The following is a 17,130-nucleotide window of genomic DNA, read 5'->3' as shown; positions in this document are numbered from 1 at the left end:
ACAGTTGTAAGATTACAGCAAATTAAGCAGAAAGTACAGAGAGTTTTATTTACCCCCTTGTGGTATACGTGGACTGCCTCATCCACTGTAAACATCCTGCATCACAGTGGTACAGTTGTTACAACTGGTAAACTTCCATTAACACATTGTAATCCATATTTTACTTTGGGATGGACTCTTGGTGTTATACATTCTTCTAGATTTTGACAAATGGATAATGACTTGTATCCACATGATATAATATCATACAGAATAGTTTGCCCTAAAAATGCTTCATGCTCTACCTATTCATCTTTCTCTCCTCCCAGCCCATGGCAACTACTGATCTTTTTATTGTCTCCATTGTTTTGCCATTTCCAGAATGTCATATAGTTGGCATACAATATGTAGCCTTCTCAAATTGTCTATCTTCCACTTAGTAATATGCATTTAAGTTTCCTCTAATAACTTTTCATGGTCTGACAGCTCATTTCTTTTTAGTGCTGAGTAATATTCTGTTGTCTGGTTGTACCACAGTTTTGTTTATCCATTCACATTCTGAAGGAATCTTGGTTTCTTCAAAGATATGGCAGTTATGAATAAAGCTGCTTTAAATATCCATGTGCAAGATTCATGTGAGTGTATGTTTTCACCTCATTTGGGTAAATACCAAGTAGTATGTTTGCTAGATAATATGGTAAGAGTATGTTTACTTTTGAGAGAAACTGCCAAACTTTATTCCAAAGTGGCTGGGCCATTTTGCATTTCTGTCAGCAATGAACAAAAGTTCCTGTTGCTCCAGATCTTCTCCATCATTTGGTGTTGTCAGTGTTTTGGATTTTGGCCATTCTAACAGTTATGTAATAGTATCTCATTGTTGTTTTAATGTGCAGTTCCCTAATGACCTATGATGTGGAGTATCTTTTCATATGCTTATTAGCCATCTGTACATTTTCTTTGGTGAGGTGTCTCTTTAGGTCTTTGGCTCATTTTTTTAATTGGGTTATTTGTTTCCTTATTCTTCAATTTTAAGAGTTCTTGGTAGTTTTGGATAATAATCCTTTATCACATATTTTTTACAAATATTTTCCCTCATCTGTGGCTTTAATTCTCATTCTTTTGACACTGTCTTTTAGAGAGCAGAAAATTTTAATTTTAATGAAGTCCAGCTTGCAATTACTTTTTTTATGTTTCATGCCTTAGGTATTGTATCTAAAAAATTATTGCCATACTCAGAGTCACCTAGATTTTCTTTTTTTTTTTTTTAAGATTTTATTTATTTATTTGAGAGAGAGCACGAGATAGAGAGCATGAGTGGGCTTTGGGGGAGGGTGGAGGGGCAGAGGGAGAGGACAAGCAGGTTCCCCACTGAGCAGGGAGCCCAGAGCCAACCCTGGGATCATGACCTGAGATGAAGGCAGGCACTTAACCGACTGAGCCACCCAGGCGCCCCTCACCTAGATTTTCTTTTGTGTTATCTTCTAAGAGTTTTATCATTTTGTGTTTTACATTTAGCTCGATGATCCATTTTGAGTTAATTTTTATAAGGGGTGTAAGGTCTGTGTCTGGATTCATTTTTCTGCACAGTTGTTCCTACCCCATTTGTTGAAAAGACTATCTCTGCTCCATTGTATTGCTTTTGTTCCTTTGTCAAAGATCAGTTAACTATATTTATGCAGGTCTATTTCTGGGCTCTCTGTTCTGTTCCACTGACCTATTTGTCAATTCTTTTGCTAATACCACACTCACACTAACACCAGACTCACTTTTGCTTTAAGGACGCATATAGGCTGAAAGTGAAGGGATAGAAAAAGATACTCCATGCAAATGAGCACCAAAATAGCGTGGGGGTGTCTATCCTTATATCAGACAAAATAGATTTTAAGTTGAAAGGGTCACAGGATGGTCATTATATAGTGATAAAGGGGTAAATTCATCAAGATGATGTAACAATTATAAATATTTATGCACCCAGCACCAGAGTATCTAAACACAGTGCTTGCTTTGGCAATACATGTACAGAGTACCTAAACATGAAGCAAATACTAACAGAACTGAAAGGAGAAATAAACAGCAGTACAATAATAGTAGGAGACTCTAGTATCCTCCTCTAAACAATGGATAGATCATCCAGACAGAAAATTAATAAGGAAACATTGGTTTTGAACAACCCTAAAGAACAAATGGACCTAACAGACATATACAGAACAAGCTATCTAATGGTAGCAGAACACACATTCTTCTCAGGAACACATGGGACATTCTTCAAGATAGATCATATGCCACATAGGCCACAACACAAGTCTTAACAAATTCAAGAAGATTGAAATCATATCTGGTATCTCTTCCAAACACATTGGTATGAAAGTAGAAATCAGTAATGAAGGAAATTGGAAAATTCACAAATACGTGAAAATCACGTAGCACACTTGTGAACAACCAATGGATCAAAGAAGAAATCAAAGGAGAAATAAAATGTTTAGACAACAAAAATGGAAACAACGTACTGAAACGTATGGTATGCAGCAAAATCAGCTCTAAGAGGAAAGTTTATAGGTACAAGATGCCTTCAGAGAAAAAAGATCTCAAATAAGCAACCTAATCTTACAACTCAAGAAACTAGAAAAAGATGAGCAAACTAAGCCCAAAGTTAGCCAGAAGGAAGGAAATAATAAAGATTAGAGCAGAAATAAATAGAGAATAGGAAAAAAATTGAAAAGATCAATAACACTAAGAGTTGGTTATTTGAAAAGAGAAACAGAACTGAAATACTTAGCTAGATTAACCAAGAGAAAAAAAAAAACTCAAATAAATAAAATTATAAACAAAAAAGGAGACATTACAGCTGATATCACAGAAACACAAAGGATCATGAGACTACTGTGAACAATTATATGCCAACAAATTGGGCAACCTAGAAAAAAAATGGATAAATTTCTAGAAACATGCAATCTATCCAGACTGAAATGTGAAGAAATAGAAAATCTAAACAGACCAACTGCAATTTCTAGAAATAGAAAATCTAAACAGACCGATTCAAGTGAGATTGAATCGGTAATCAAAAACTTCCCAAGAAACAAAAGTCCTGGACCTGGCTTCACTGGTGAATCCTACTAAACATTTAAAGAAGAATTAACATCAGTCCTTCTCAAATTCTTCCAAAATACTGAATAGGAGGGAACACTTTCCAACTCATTACAAGGTCTACCCTGATACCAAAACCAGACAAGGTTACTACAGGAAAAGAAAATTACAGGCCAGTATCCCTGATGAACATTGATGTAAAAAGTCTCAACAAAATATTAACAAACTGAATTCAACAGTACATTAAAAGAATCCTATACCAGGATCAGGTGGGATTTATTCCAAGGATGCAAGGAAGGTTCAACCACCACAGATCAATCAGTATGATACACTGCATTAACAAAATGAAAGATAGGGAGCCTGGGTGGCTCAGTTGGTTAAGCGACTGCTTTCAGCTCAGGTCATGATCCTGGAGTCCCGGGATCGAGTCCCACATCGGGCTCCCTGCTCAGCGGGGGGTCTGCTTCTCCCTCTGACCCTCCCCCCTCTCATGTACTCCCTCTCTCTCATTCTCTCTCTCTCAAATAAATAAATAAAATCTTTAAAAAAAAAATGAAAGATAAAAATCATGTGATCATCTTAATAGATGCAGAAAAAGCATTTGACAAAATTCAGTATCCATTTGTGATAAAAACTCTGAACAAACTGATATAGAGGGAATGTACCTCAACATAATAAATCCCTACATGACAAGCCTACAGCTATCATACCCCACAGTGAAAAGCTGAAATCATGGGTTGCCTGGGCGGCTCAGTCGGTTAAACGTCCGACTCCTGGTTTCATCTCAGTTCATGATCTCATGGCTCCTGAGATCAAGCCCCTGTAGGGCCCCGCGCTCAGTGGGGAGTCTGCTTGAAGATTCTCTCCCTCTGCCCCTCCCCCCACTCACAAGTGCGCTCTCACTCTCAAATAAATAAGTAAATCTTAAAAAAAAAAAAAAAAAAAGGAAAGCTGAGATCTTTTCCTTTAAGATCAGGAACAAGACAAGGATGCCCACTCTCCCCACTTATATTCAACTTATTACTAGAAGTCCTAGCCAGAGTGTTTAAGCAAGAAAAAGAAGTAAAAGGCATCCAAATTGGAGAGGAATAATCAAACTGTAACTGTTTGCAGTAGACATGATATTATATATGGAAAACCCTAAAGACTCTGCCAAAAACTTGTTAGAACTAATAAATGAATTCAGTAATTCCTGTATTTTTCAGGATACAAAATCAATTTACAAAAATCAGTTGTGTTTCTATATACTAACAATGAACTATCAGAAAGATGAATTAAGAAAATAATCCTGTTTACAATAACATCAAAAAGAATAAAATACTTAGGAAAAAATTTAACCAAGGAAGTGAAAGATCTGTATACTGAAAGCTAAAACATTGATGAAAGAAATTGAAGATGACACAAATAAATGGAAAGATAGTCCAAGCTCATAAATTGGAAGAATTAATATTGTTAAAATGTTCATACTATCTAAAACAATATGTAGAGTTAATGCTGTTCCTAACAAAGTTCTAAAGCAGAAATAGAAAAAGCAATACTAAATTCTAAAATCTGTATGGAACCACAAAAGACCCTGAATAGTGAAAGTAATCTTTTCTTTTTAAAGATTTATTGATTTATTAGAGAGAGAGAGCGTGAGCGTGCACACTCGCGTGCACACATGTGCACATGAGGGGGGAGGGGCAGAGGGAGAGAAAGATTCTCCAGCAGACTCCCCACTGAGCATGGACCTCCCCACCCCAAGCAGTGCTGGATCCCACGACTCTGAGATCATGACCTGAGTGGAAATCACGAGTTAGATGCTCAAGCGACTGAGCCACCCAGGCACCCCAGTGAAAGAAATCTTGAGAAAGTAGAACAAAACTGGAAGCATCACACTTCCTGATTTCAAGCTATATTGCAGAGTTATAGTAAGCAAAACAGTATGGTAGTGACATAAAATGGATACAAAGATCAATGGGACAGAATAAAGAGTATAGAAATAAATCAATTAATTTACAGCAAAGCAGTCAAGAATATACGATGGGGAAAGGATAGTCTCTTCGATAAATGGTGTTGGGAAAACTGGATATCCACATGCAAAAGAATGAAAGTGGACCTCTAACTTACTCCATCAAAAATCTACTCAAAATGGGTTAAAGACTTGAACATAAGACCTGAAACTTTAAAACTCCTAGAAGAAAACATAGGGGTAAGCCCCCTGACATTGGTCTTGGCAATGATTTTTGAATATGACATTGTAAGTACAAGCAACAAAGCAAACAGAATCAAGTGGGATTGTATCAAACTAAACTAAAAGACTTCACTCAGCACAGCAAAGGAGACAGTCGACAAAATGAAAAGGCAACCTGTGGAATGGGAGAAAATATTTGAAAAGTATATACCTGATAAGGTGAATATATGAGGAACTTACACAGTTCAATAGAAAAAAAAAAAACAAAACCCAAACAACCCAATTCAAAAATGGTCAAAGGTCTAAATAGACATTTTTCCAAGAAGACATACAGATGACCAATAGGTACATGAAAAGGTGCTCAACATCACTAATGAACAGGGGAATGCAAATCAAAACCATAATGAGATATCACCTCATGCCTGTTTGAATGGCTGTTATATGAAAAACAAGAGATATATGCTGGCAAGGATGTGGAGAAAAGGGAAACTTGTACACTATTGGTAGGAATGTAAATTAGTGCAGTTACTATGGAAAACAGTGTGGAGGTTCCTCAAAAAATTAAAAACAGAACTACTGTATGATCCAACAATCCCACTTGTCGGTATATATCTGAAGGAAATGAAATCACTATCTCACGGAGGTATTTGCACCCCCGTGTTCATTGCAGCATTATTCACAATAGCTAGGACATGGAAACAACTTAAGTGTCTGTCAGCAGATGAATGGATAAAGAAAATGTGGTACATATATAATGAAATATTATTCAGCCATGAAAAAGGGAAATCCTACCATTTCTGACATGAATGAATGTTGAGGTATTATGCTAACTAAAATAAATCAGAGAAAGAAATACTTTATGACCTTACTTATATGGGAAATCTAAAAAAAAGAACTCATAGAAACAGAGATTGGTGCTTGCCAGGACCAAGGAGAGGTGTGTGAGGGGGAAAATGAGATGCTGGTGAAAGGCTGCAAATTTTCAGTTATAAGATAAAGGAGCTCTGGGGATTTAATAATGTACAGCATGGTGACTGTCATTATAGTACTTGAAATTTGCTAAGAGAATAGATTTTAAATGTTCTCATCACACACACAAAAGGTAACTGTGAAGTGATAGAAGTGTTAATTAATATCATGGTAATCAGTTCATACTATATATATAAGAAATCATTGATATATGTATTATACACCATAAAGTTACATAATATTTTTGTCAATTATCTCTCAATAAAGCTGGAGGGAAAATGTGGGTTCCAAAGGAAGGACTTCACTTCTTATCCACATTTGAGAGTGACTCTGCATTTGTTCAGCAAACATTAATCTGGCACTTTCATATCATGGGACTGTCCTAGACATAGGCATTACAAAGATAAATAAAATGTGGTTCCTTTTCTTGAGGAATTCATAATCCAAGCTGGATGGGGGAATAATTGTATGTAAGTAAGTAGTATAATTATTAAAATAGAAGAAATAGGTAGAGAGTCCCGGAGAGCACAGAAGCAGGATTACTGATTCCATCTGGAAAGTTAGAGAAATTATTACATTTCAGTTGTGCCTAGATGGAGAAATACGTGTTTACTGGGGAAGCAGATAAGGATGGTGAAGTAGAAAAATCAACATAAACTGAGAGTGAAAGCAAATAATCGTATTCATGCAGAGTTTTATAATTTAGAAGGGCTTTCATATATTATTTCATTTGGTATTTTTCAACAATCAAACATTTATTGAGAGTCTGGCACATGCCAGGTACTGCATTATATGCTGAGAATATTAAATGTGAATATGTGGCAGGGTAGTAGTTGTTCATAGCACAGGCCTGGAATCAAATAGTCTTAGGTTCGAATTTGCAACTTAACTAGCTGTGTAACCTTCAGCATGTTTCTTTACCTCTGAGATTCAGTGTTTTTAATTATAAAATGAGGATTATAATCCCTGTGTCCTAGGTTGTTGATAGAATTAAATGGAGGAATATATGTAAAATACTTAATATTGTATTTGCATTTAATAAAATCATGGTAAATATTACCTATTATGACCATGATGATGATGGTGGTGGTGGTGATGATGATGATTATGATGGTGATGATGATGATGTTAAATAGGATGAGCACCAAGGGAGGCCAGACAAATGGAGAATAGGAGATGAAAACAGTAATTATAATGCTATATGAGAAGTAAGGCAGGGACAGTCTAGGGAGGTCAAGAAAGGCTTTATATATAGATGGGTTAGTACTCAAGCTGGGTCTTGAAGCGTGAATAGGAATTTGCTAGATGGTCATGGAACATAGTATGAAAGTATAAGATATGTGTGGGAAATAGTGTGAAAACTTGGGGTGGCTAAATTGGTGGAAGTGAAGTGGCAGAGGGGCTATCAAAAGGCTGTTGAAAGATTTTAAGGCATAAGTCTTGTCAGATTTATATTTTAGAAAGATCATTCTGGCAGCAGTACAGAATGGTTTGGAGAGGACAGAAAACGAAGGCAAAGAGTCTAGTTAGTAAGTTATTTTAGTAGCTGAGGTAGGAGATAATGGGGACATTGGGAACAGAGAGTCATGTATTTAAAAAAATTTAAGAAATAGAATCCATAGGACTCAATGACCAGTTGAGTTTGGTGTTCAGAGTAGTCAAGGGTAGTTTCTAACTTTATTCTTGGATAGCTAAATGAATGGTAGTACCATTAACATAGGTAGGTAATGCCCAAAGAAGAACTAGATTTGATAGAAGGCTAGCAAGTTCAATTTAGGACATTGAGTGTGGGAAGCCTGTGGAACATTAAGGGAGGGCTGACTTACACATTTGGAAACAAGGAACTAGAGTTCTGGCAACAGTGAGAACTAAAGATTTCTTTAGGAATTTTCAATATTTGTTTCAACATGAATTGGGACCAAGCATAAAGCTACTTCTGGAGGACAGATAATTAAGAAGAGCTTTTGTTAGTCTTCAGGCACTGAATTAACAAAACTGGAGACTTTGAGGGGTCTCAAACACTTGATTAGTTTTCTCCTCAAGACACTTGCCAATGTCTAAATTTGTGCAATAAGGAAGGCTAAAGGTGGGGTGCCTGGGTGGCTCAATTAAGTGTCTGCCTTAGGCTCAGGTCATGATCTTGGGGTCCTGGGATTGAGCCCATGTTAGGCTCTCTGCTCAGAGGGGAGTCTGCTTCTCCCTCTCCCTCTGTTCCTCCCCCCTGCTTGTTCCCTTTCTTTCTCAAATAAATACATAAGCAAATAATTTTTTAAAAAGGCTAAGGGTCTAAGTTGAAAATTTCTGGAAAGCAGAGAGAAATTTTCTATAATCTTACAGTACATGTAGAGTTCAGGACCCACCAGGGTGAGGTGGGGGTGGGGTGGGGTAGGGCCCAATGAATATACCAGGCTTTCAGTCAAAAAGAGACTGTAGAGTTCTATAGGAGCATGGAGAGTCCTACACTAACAAGGTGGTCTAAGCAACTATAGAATAAGCCTTACCCAAACTATAAAGCAGCCTTGATTCTGCTGAGGTCCTGATTGGATTAAACTGATGAACCCTGCATTCTCTGCCTAGCAGAGATAAGGGTGAACTTTTTCTGGTTATAGATAACATCACTTGGAGCCTTTAAATTTGTTTTAAAACAACATTTAGCATTCAATCAGAATTTTTTAGGCATGTCAAGAGATAAGACCAGATGACCAAAAGCCAAGAGGAAAAGAGACAACTGAAGCAGACTCACAGATGATACAGATATTGGTATTAGGAGACAAGGACTTTAAAACAGTTGATTAATATACTCAGGTAAATAGAGGAAAAGATGAAGAAAATAGATGAAGATATGGAGAATTTCACCAGAGAACTGAATCTATAAAATAGAATAAAATTGAAAGTCAGAAGTTGACAAATGATAATCTTAAAATAGAAACTCAGTAGATACACAATGAGATACCACTTCATACTCATTGGAATAGCTTAAAAGAGAAGAAGATGATGACGACAAACTTAATAGTACCAGATGTTGGCAAGGATGTAGATGAGTTATAACTGATATATTGGTAGTGAAAGTAGAAAAGAGCATAACTACTTTGGAAAACTTTAGTATTTTATATAGTTAAACATACATCTACCTTATGACACAGGCCTTTTACTGCTAGATATTTCCTCAAGGAAAATGAAAACATTTATAAAAACATTGAACAGTGATAGAATATAATTTTTTAAGTATTAGTGGCACATTTATCAAGATTGATCGTATCCTGGGTTATTTTTCAGAATGTGTTCTCTGATTATAATGGTGTTAAGCAGTACCTTTTAAAAGAGTTCTGATTCAAAGATAAAATTGCAATGGAAATTATTAAGAAATGCTTTGAAGGGAATAATAATGAAGATAAAACATATCAAAACTTGTCAGATGCAGCTAAAGCAGTGCTTAGAAGGAATGTTAGAGCCTTAATTGCAATTATCAGAAAAAATAAAAAGGCTAAAAATGTTTTAACTTTCCATCTTTAAGAAGCTAGGAAAAATAGCAAATCAAAAAGAAGAAAGAAGTCATAAAGAACAGAAATCAGTGAAATAGAATATAAATGTACAGTGGAGAAAATCAACAAAGCCAAAACTGGTCCTTTGAAAATTTAGTTTTGCCAGGGATATACCACTTTAATCAGTGAAAAAGAAAAGAGAGAAAACCAATATTAGGAATGAAAAAGGAGTCATTACTACAGAGCCTAGAGACATTAAATGATAATAAGAGGACACATGAACAATTCCATGCTAAAAAAATTTGATCATTTTGATGAAATAGACAAACTCCTTTAAAACAAAAAACCAAGTGTGGATGCAAGAAGAAATAGAAATCTGACTCATCTCATATTAAAGATCAGGTTTTTTTTTTTTTAAGATTTATTTATTTGAGAGAGAGAGAGAGGGTATGCATGCAGGGGAAGGACAGAGGAGAGGGAGAGAAAATCCCAAGCAGACTCCGTGCTGAGCATGGAGCCCAATGCAGGGCTCAATCCAACGACCCTGAGATCATGACCTGGGCCCAAATCAAGAGTCGGATGCTCAACAGACTGAGCCACCAACTGCCCCAAAAGTAAATCAGTTATTAAAAATCTTACCAAAAAGAAAAATTTATGGTCAGGTCCAGGCTCAGATGTCTTCACTGGGGGATCCTTGCCAAATATTTAAGGGAAAAAAACAATACCAAATTTTACATAAACTAGTCTAGAGAATGGAAAACAGGGAATTCTTCCCAAATAATTGTAGACGCCAGCATAATCTTAATACCAGTCTGACAAGGACATTACAAGAAAGCAGCATTACAGACTGATTTCTCTCATGAACAGAAATGTAAAATTCCAAGTAAAATAGTAGCCCAATGACCTTTGAGGGGCACTCTTGCATTCCCTTGCCCTTGGAACTTCTGCCTAAGCCTCTGCTTCCTGCCCCAGGACAGCTTCTTAAACACCCCTGAACTTTTCCCAAGCCATGGACCCAATGGAAACAAAGCTTTTTGCAGCACCAATAATGATGAAAAAAAATAACTAAAATAAAATATTCCAAGATGTTTAAAAATTATCTTTGGATACTAGAAATAATTTTTTTCTGTCCTTTGTGTGTTTCTTAATTTTTCAAATATTTTATCATTAGTGTAATTGACTTTGAGAGCGTAAGCAATATCTGTAGGGGCCCCTTGCTGGTGAATATCCTGTTTATTTTGTAGTAGAGAGTACAAGGACTCCTGAAAATTTTATGTGGCAGTCCACTAGTGGGAATGGTTTCCTCTGAGGTGTTTAAGTTTCTTTAGTATGTTTTTATTCTCACGTGCTTTTTCTCCCCTTGAGATCTAATACTGTTGTCTTAAAAATGACAAAAAGAGCTGCAATGAAAAAGTATATGTGTTTTGGATTGGGGTAGAAGAGGCTTGGAAAAATCTTCATGAAGTTGTCTAGGGTAACTTTAGGCAAGATTCTATTTAAATATTTCAAGGACCTTCTCTATTCTTAATGTTCATTAGGACTATAATTACATAATCTCCCTGGATAACAATTTCAGAATCTAAGGACATTGGCTCTCAGGAAGTTCATTCTTATATTTAGGCCAGATTTGTCTTACTGTAACCTAGTTGTTTAGCCATAATTATGATCTGATCCGCATCAAAAATTCTTTCAGTTCTGTAGTACCCATATATAAGTGTTTACCAACTCATCAAGCAAAAGAACAGAAATTTAGTTCAGTTCATATAACTGAAGCCAAGACATCCCTGCTGTGGGTGTTTTATGTCTAACCTAAATCTTCTTATGACATGCCTACCACATGGCATAGACAGTGGGGAAGTCTTCTTTAGCTATATGCTGACCTTCTTTGAAAGCTTTTCTGCTTAAGGCTTTTGTTTTATTGCCATTTTCTCACTGGATAATCTTTTTCTTCTTTGACTTATACTCTTGACCCCAGAAAAAGTATGAAGATCTCTGTCTCACAGATGGTATCAGAAAATTAAATCTGTTGTCAGTCATTTGCAAATAATTAAAAATTATTTTTTTTGCTTTTTCCTTGTTGAAGAAACTAAATCATATATGCCTGTTTTGCATGGTTATGATTTAATTTAAAGACAAAACCACTTCAGCAGCATTCTAAAATGAACATACATCTGCTTTCTAAACAGGAATTGATAATAACTGCTTTACCTCAGTTGTTATAAGAATCAAATTACATGTTTTCATTCATTCATTTAGCAGCAATTTATGGAGTATCTATTAATTGTTATACATGATAGCTAGACTTAGGGGGTGCAAAAAATGAAAGACATCATCCTACTCTTCAAAGATCTTACTAGATAGATTTCACTCATGAATGGGGAAGCAGATAAATGAGTAGATAATTATAATACCATATTCTCAGTATTACAAGACAACATATCATGTGGTTAAGAACATGCAGAGATATGTGTTCAAATCTCATCTCTGCTACCTACCAGTTGTGTGACTTTGGGAAAGTTACCTCAGTAAGCCTCAGTTTCTTCTCTGTAAGGATAGGGATAATAGTGGCATATACTTCATAAAGTTGCTGTGAGGATTAAATGAGGTAACCTGTAAATGTGTGTAATCTGGCACAGTGGATGCCAATAAATGTTAGTTGCCAAGTATTTAAGGAAAAAATAACGTCAAGTTTTACATTATTCCAGAGAATGGAAAACAGGGAATAGTCCCCAAGTAATTATAGAGACTAGTACTAGTCTAGTACCTTACTGCCAACCTGATAAAGACGTTACAAGAACGTAGTGTTACAGACTAATTTCTCTTATCAACTTAAGTATAAAAATCTCAAGTAAAATAAAATACTTCTTTTAATACCATTAGAAGAAAAAATTGCAAGAATATATGGGGGTACAGAGACTGTGTTTTCAACTCAGAATTGGGGGTATGGTTGTAGCAGAAGGCTTCCTGGGCTGAGTTTTAAAGGATTAGAAGCAGTACTCTGAGACAAAATTGTAACTGGGTTGGAGAAAAGAGTAGATGGGAATCTTAGGTAAAAGGAATGACGTTGTGAAAGCAGTGACTTGAGAGAATATGACACTTCCGAGTTGGATATGATTAGGGGTAAAAGAATGGCAAGAGGCGAGTCTTAAGAAATAAAGACAAGATCATAAACAGCTTTGTATGTCATGAGAAGGGTTTTGGATTCTATCCTGAAAACAGGAGCCACTTAGGGCACTGTGGGGAGTAGATGAGGTGACTAAGACTAGATGTTAGGAGATTATTGAAGTAATATACTTAGAAGATGAGAGGTGAAATTGGTTTTTTAAAAAAATTATTATATAAAGTCCTTCCTGTGTGTCAAATACTGTCTCATTTAATTGATACACAATTCTGCAGGATAGTAGTAGCTGCCGTTCTCTGAGTGTTTATAATGTACCAGCCCAGTGTCGAGTGTTTTAGAGGCATTAGCTCATTTTTACTCACTTCAATAACCTAATGAGATAAATTTTATTATTCTGTAGAAAAATGAGCCCTAGAGAGGTTGAGTAATTTGCCCAAGATTAAGATCACACTTAGCAATGGCAGAACTGGAATTCAATCCCAGATTTATTGGATTCCATCACCTAACCTCTTTGAAGCCTGTAATACCACCTTTCACATAAGCCAGGGCCAAGGAGGCAATTTTAAGAGCGTAAGACAGAGAATCGATAAGGTTTTGTCAGTAGAGAATTCAGGGTTAAGTCCCAGGTTTATGGCTTAGGCCACCAGATAAAATCTAAAACAGATTTGCCTGGGAAGAGGTAGATGTGGAGAGGATAAGTTTAGTTGGGTTTAAGGTGCTTAAAGGAAATCCAACTAGAGAACCCAGTAGGAAGTACTATGTTATTTTTAATAATGATTTCAAAAATCACTAAGGAAGAATACTTAGCAGAATCATGAAGTGAGCAGACAGGTTGAACAGAAAAACAGGATCAGCAAGCAATGATTTAGACTTGGTAGATTAGACCTTAATCCTGTTGTGCCAAAGAGGAATATTTCTTTCACGTCTTTGAGATCTAACAGGGCACCTCTTTAACCCCTGAAATAAACCTGGTTTTTAATCTTATAAGCAGAATTCCTTTTATTTGAAAGTATTGGTGTTGGGGGTGCCTGGGTGGCTCAGTCGTTAAGCATCTGCCTTCGGCTCAGGTCATGATCCCAGGGTCCTGGGATCGAGCCCCGCATCGGGCTCCCTGCTCCGTGGAAAGCCTGCTTCTCCCTCTACCAGTCCCTCTGCTTGTGTTCCCTCTCTTGCTATGTCTCTCTCTGTCAAATAAATAAAATCTTTAAAAAAAAAAAAAAAAGTATTGGTGTTGGCAAATTTCTGGCTCGGGAAGACAGAAACCATAGAGCCAAAAAGATAGGCCTCATTTTTAGTTTTAGGCCTGTATTTTAGTTTTAGCTTTGTAAAGAATTAGTGATGTGGCCTTAACATATGGAGGATGACTGAGTGACAAGAGTTTTTGAGTTGTTGCAATTATATGACTATTTTTTAATACAGTTTGCCTGTGATATTGATTTATCTTCAGGATTCTTTCCAGGGTGTAAATGTTGACCTATACTTTGTTTAGTTGTGCCAACACACAGCATAACAAGTTTACCAACCAAATTGCAATGTTTTCTATTCTTCCTCTCTTTTACTGAGGGTCTGACACTAGTTTCAGAACACCTTTTGGCATAACCGCTATAGCTGTATTTGCTTCAGTGCTCTGGAAAAAACCAATACATTGACATGTTGATTTCTGACCTAGTTTAGTTTCTATTGTGTATCAACTGAAACTTATATTTACACAAGAGGCCTTGAAGGTATCAGAGAAGAATAAGAGCTTGTCTACAGAATAATTGTTTATACCAATTTTGTAAGTTTGTCATTTTTGATTTTATGATCCTTTCTGAAACTACTATATGGCAGTAGTTCTTAACCTGAGAATCTGACCAAACCTATGGGTTCTTTTCCCAGAAAAATACCTTTGAGACAATCAAATGGAGATGTCAAATTGGCAGGTAGTTCAACAGATTTGAATCTCAGAGGAACTGTCTGATGGAGCTGTAGCTTTAGGAGGTACAGATGTTGGTGGGTGGTAGCTGAAGCTGATGGCATACCTAAAGTCACCTGGGGAGAAGTTATAGTGCAAGAAGTGGAGAATGCCTAGATATCTTGTATTTCCGCTTATGTACTATGACTTTTGGAGGACCACAGACTATTTTTAATATCTAATATATTTTGCTCTCTCAAATCAATTTTTGTTACCTTGGGTACAATATTGCTCCCATTGAGAATGTATGTGCTAGATGGATTAAATGACCTGTAGGCCACCATTGACTTTGGAGAGAGTTGTTTTGATGAAGTGATTGATGGGCCTCAAAGCCACATTGGAGAAGGTGAGGAGATCAGGAAATAGAGACAGAAAGTCTAGACAACTCTTATAAGATGTTTGACGTAAGGAGTAGCTAGGGAGGAGGGGGAGGGGCTGAGTCCATCATTTCTAGTAGCTGTTCTATTACCAAGATCTGCGGTGTAAACATTTGCAAAACAGTGCTGACGTGTTTCCTTAGTTCTTAGTTTACTGGTTTAGAGAATGACTGGTATAGAGAATTAACCAGTAACTAAGCTTTTCCATTGTCATTCACTTGGCTCTTTTAATTTCACCATTGAAAACCTCAATTTGATTCATTACCTTCAGAAAAATCTTTTACCACTTGCCTTTTTCACAACTTAAGGAGTTATTGAACTAAGCAAATATAAATTTCCTCAAAATACCACCTTTCTTTACTGGCTGTCTTTGGAATAAGATCTCTATGTAGATCCCTAGCCAGGAGCACCTTCATGATCTTAGGCTCATCTTTTAGCTTTTGTACTCTTTTAATCTTGTCCTGTCATTCTCTTGCATATTTCACGCATTATATTTTAAGAGAGCAAGTTGACATATATTTTAAAGTCAGTTGTGAATGACTATGTGCCTGTTTTGACCTTCCACACATTACCTTTCTCATATTCCTGCTACACTGCCTTACATGCCTTTAAATCTTCATCTTCACATGAAAACATCTCTCTCTGCCCATGTTGCAATATTGAGATTTCTTACCTCTAACCCTATTATGACTTTATATTGCATTTGAGTTTGAATTGTACTATAAAAGATATGGTTATGTTTTATACCCTTTAAGGAATATTCAATTTAGACTTTTACAGTTGGAGCTCAGCAAAGAATCGCAAGTGTGGGAGAGCACTTGTAAGAAAATCCTTGTTTAAAGTAGCCTTGTCACTCTGCTAGAGATGGCCATGATTAGCTGTCAGAATCTGGATGGACTTGAGTTCCGTATACAATACAACTACTGAGTCTCTTGTACTTTTCCAGTGCCTGATCTTTCAGCCCTTGTAGGATGGTTTCCAGGTTTTTAATATATACCTGTGTTAATCTAACTTGAAGGCCATAATTCCCCTAGAGTAAATAGCTTGCCACAAATGGATTGAAGCCCAGAATTTTCAGCAGTCCATGCTTTATTGAAGAGGTATGAGTGTGACTTGGCCTCATACTACTGTTCAGAAAACAATAGCTCTTTTGTTTCAAAGTAATTTTTAACAACTGACATTATCAGCATGTATTTATAAGTTTTAGTCTTGAATCATATATTTTAACAAACACTCATTACTTAGGTTTTCTGATATTTTTCCCCATGAGCTACTTATTTCCTCTCTACTTATAGGTGAGTTTTTTTTTTAAATAAATACAATTAATGTTCAATAAACTGCACATATTTAAAGTGTAAACTTTGATGTTTTGACATATATATATATATATGAATGAAACCACTACCATAGTCAAGATAGTGAACATATCTATCATCCCCAAAAGTTTACTAATACCCTTGGTAGCCCCACTTTTTTCTCCCTCCCTGTCTCCATCTCCCTAGGTAACCACTGGTTTGCTTTCTGTCACTATAGATTAGCTTGCATTTTCTGGAATCATGCTGTTACCAGACTCCCAGGATCAGATTCTTGAGTCTCAATGTCATAGAAATGAACTCTGAATTGGAGAGAAAGAAAACACTTGATCTTAGCCAAAAGGCCGAGAAGCGATGGAGAGAAAGAAAACAAGCAGAGTTAATTGGAGATAGCTTGGATACAAGGTAGCTGATAAGAAAGAGGAATGTTGCCCCTGAAGGAGTACTGTGCATGGTTTTTAAAGGCACTTTTCCAAGGGATGAGGGGCTAGGACTGGGAAAGTGTCCTTCAGTCCCTGGATCATTATCTTCTGGTCATCACTCGTTAGTGGTCACAAGATAGTTGTAGGTTGCCTTTTACCATGGCCAGCATTGTTTAGGGTACCCGAAAAATCGACTTTGAATTGTTACTTCTATGTAAACTGTTTCTTTTGTTTTTGTTCAAATAACCATTACTCT

The 17,130-nt window shown here is 36.4% G+C and overlaps 1 protein-coding gene across 12 annotated transcripts in view; it reads left to right on the top strand.

The window, feature by feature from the left end:
• Positions 1-17,130, top strand: part of CCDC15 (coiled-coil domain containing 15) — a 61,602-nt gene that overhangs the window by 30,227 nt on the left and 14,245 nt on the right. The gene's annotated exons all lie outside the window — the stretch shown is intronic.

The sequence above is a fragment of the Leptonychotes weddellii genome, chromosome 11 (assembly GCF_054177405.1).
Source record: "Leptonychotes weddellii isolate Sample4059 chromosome 11, ASM5417740v2, whole genome shotgun sequence".
Lineage (NCBI taxonomy): Eukaryota > Metazoa > Chordata > Mammalia > Carnivora > Phocidae > Leptonychotes > Leptonychotes weddellii.
This window is presented reverse-complemented; position numbering and strand designations above follow the sequence as displayed.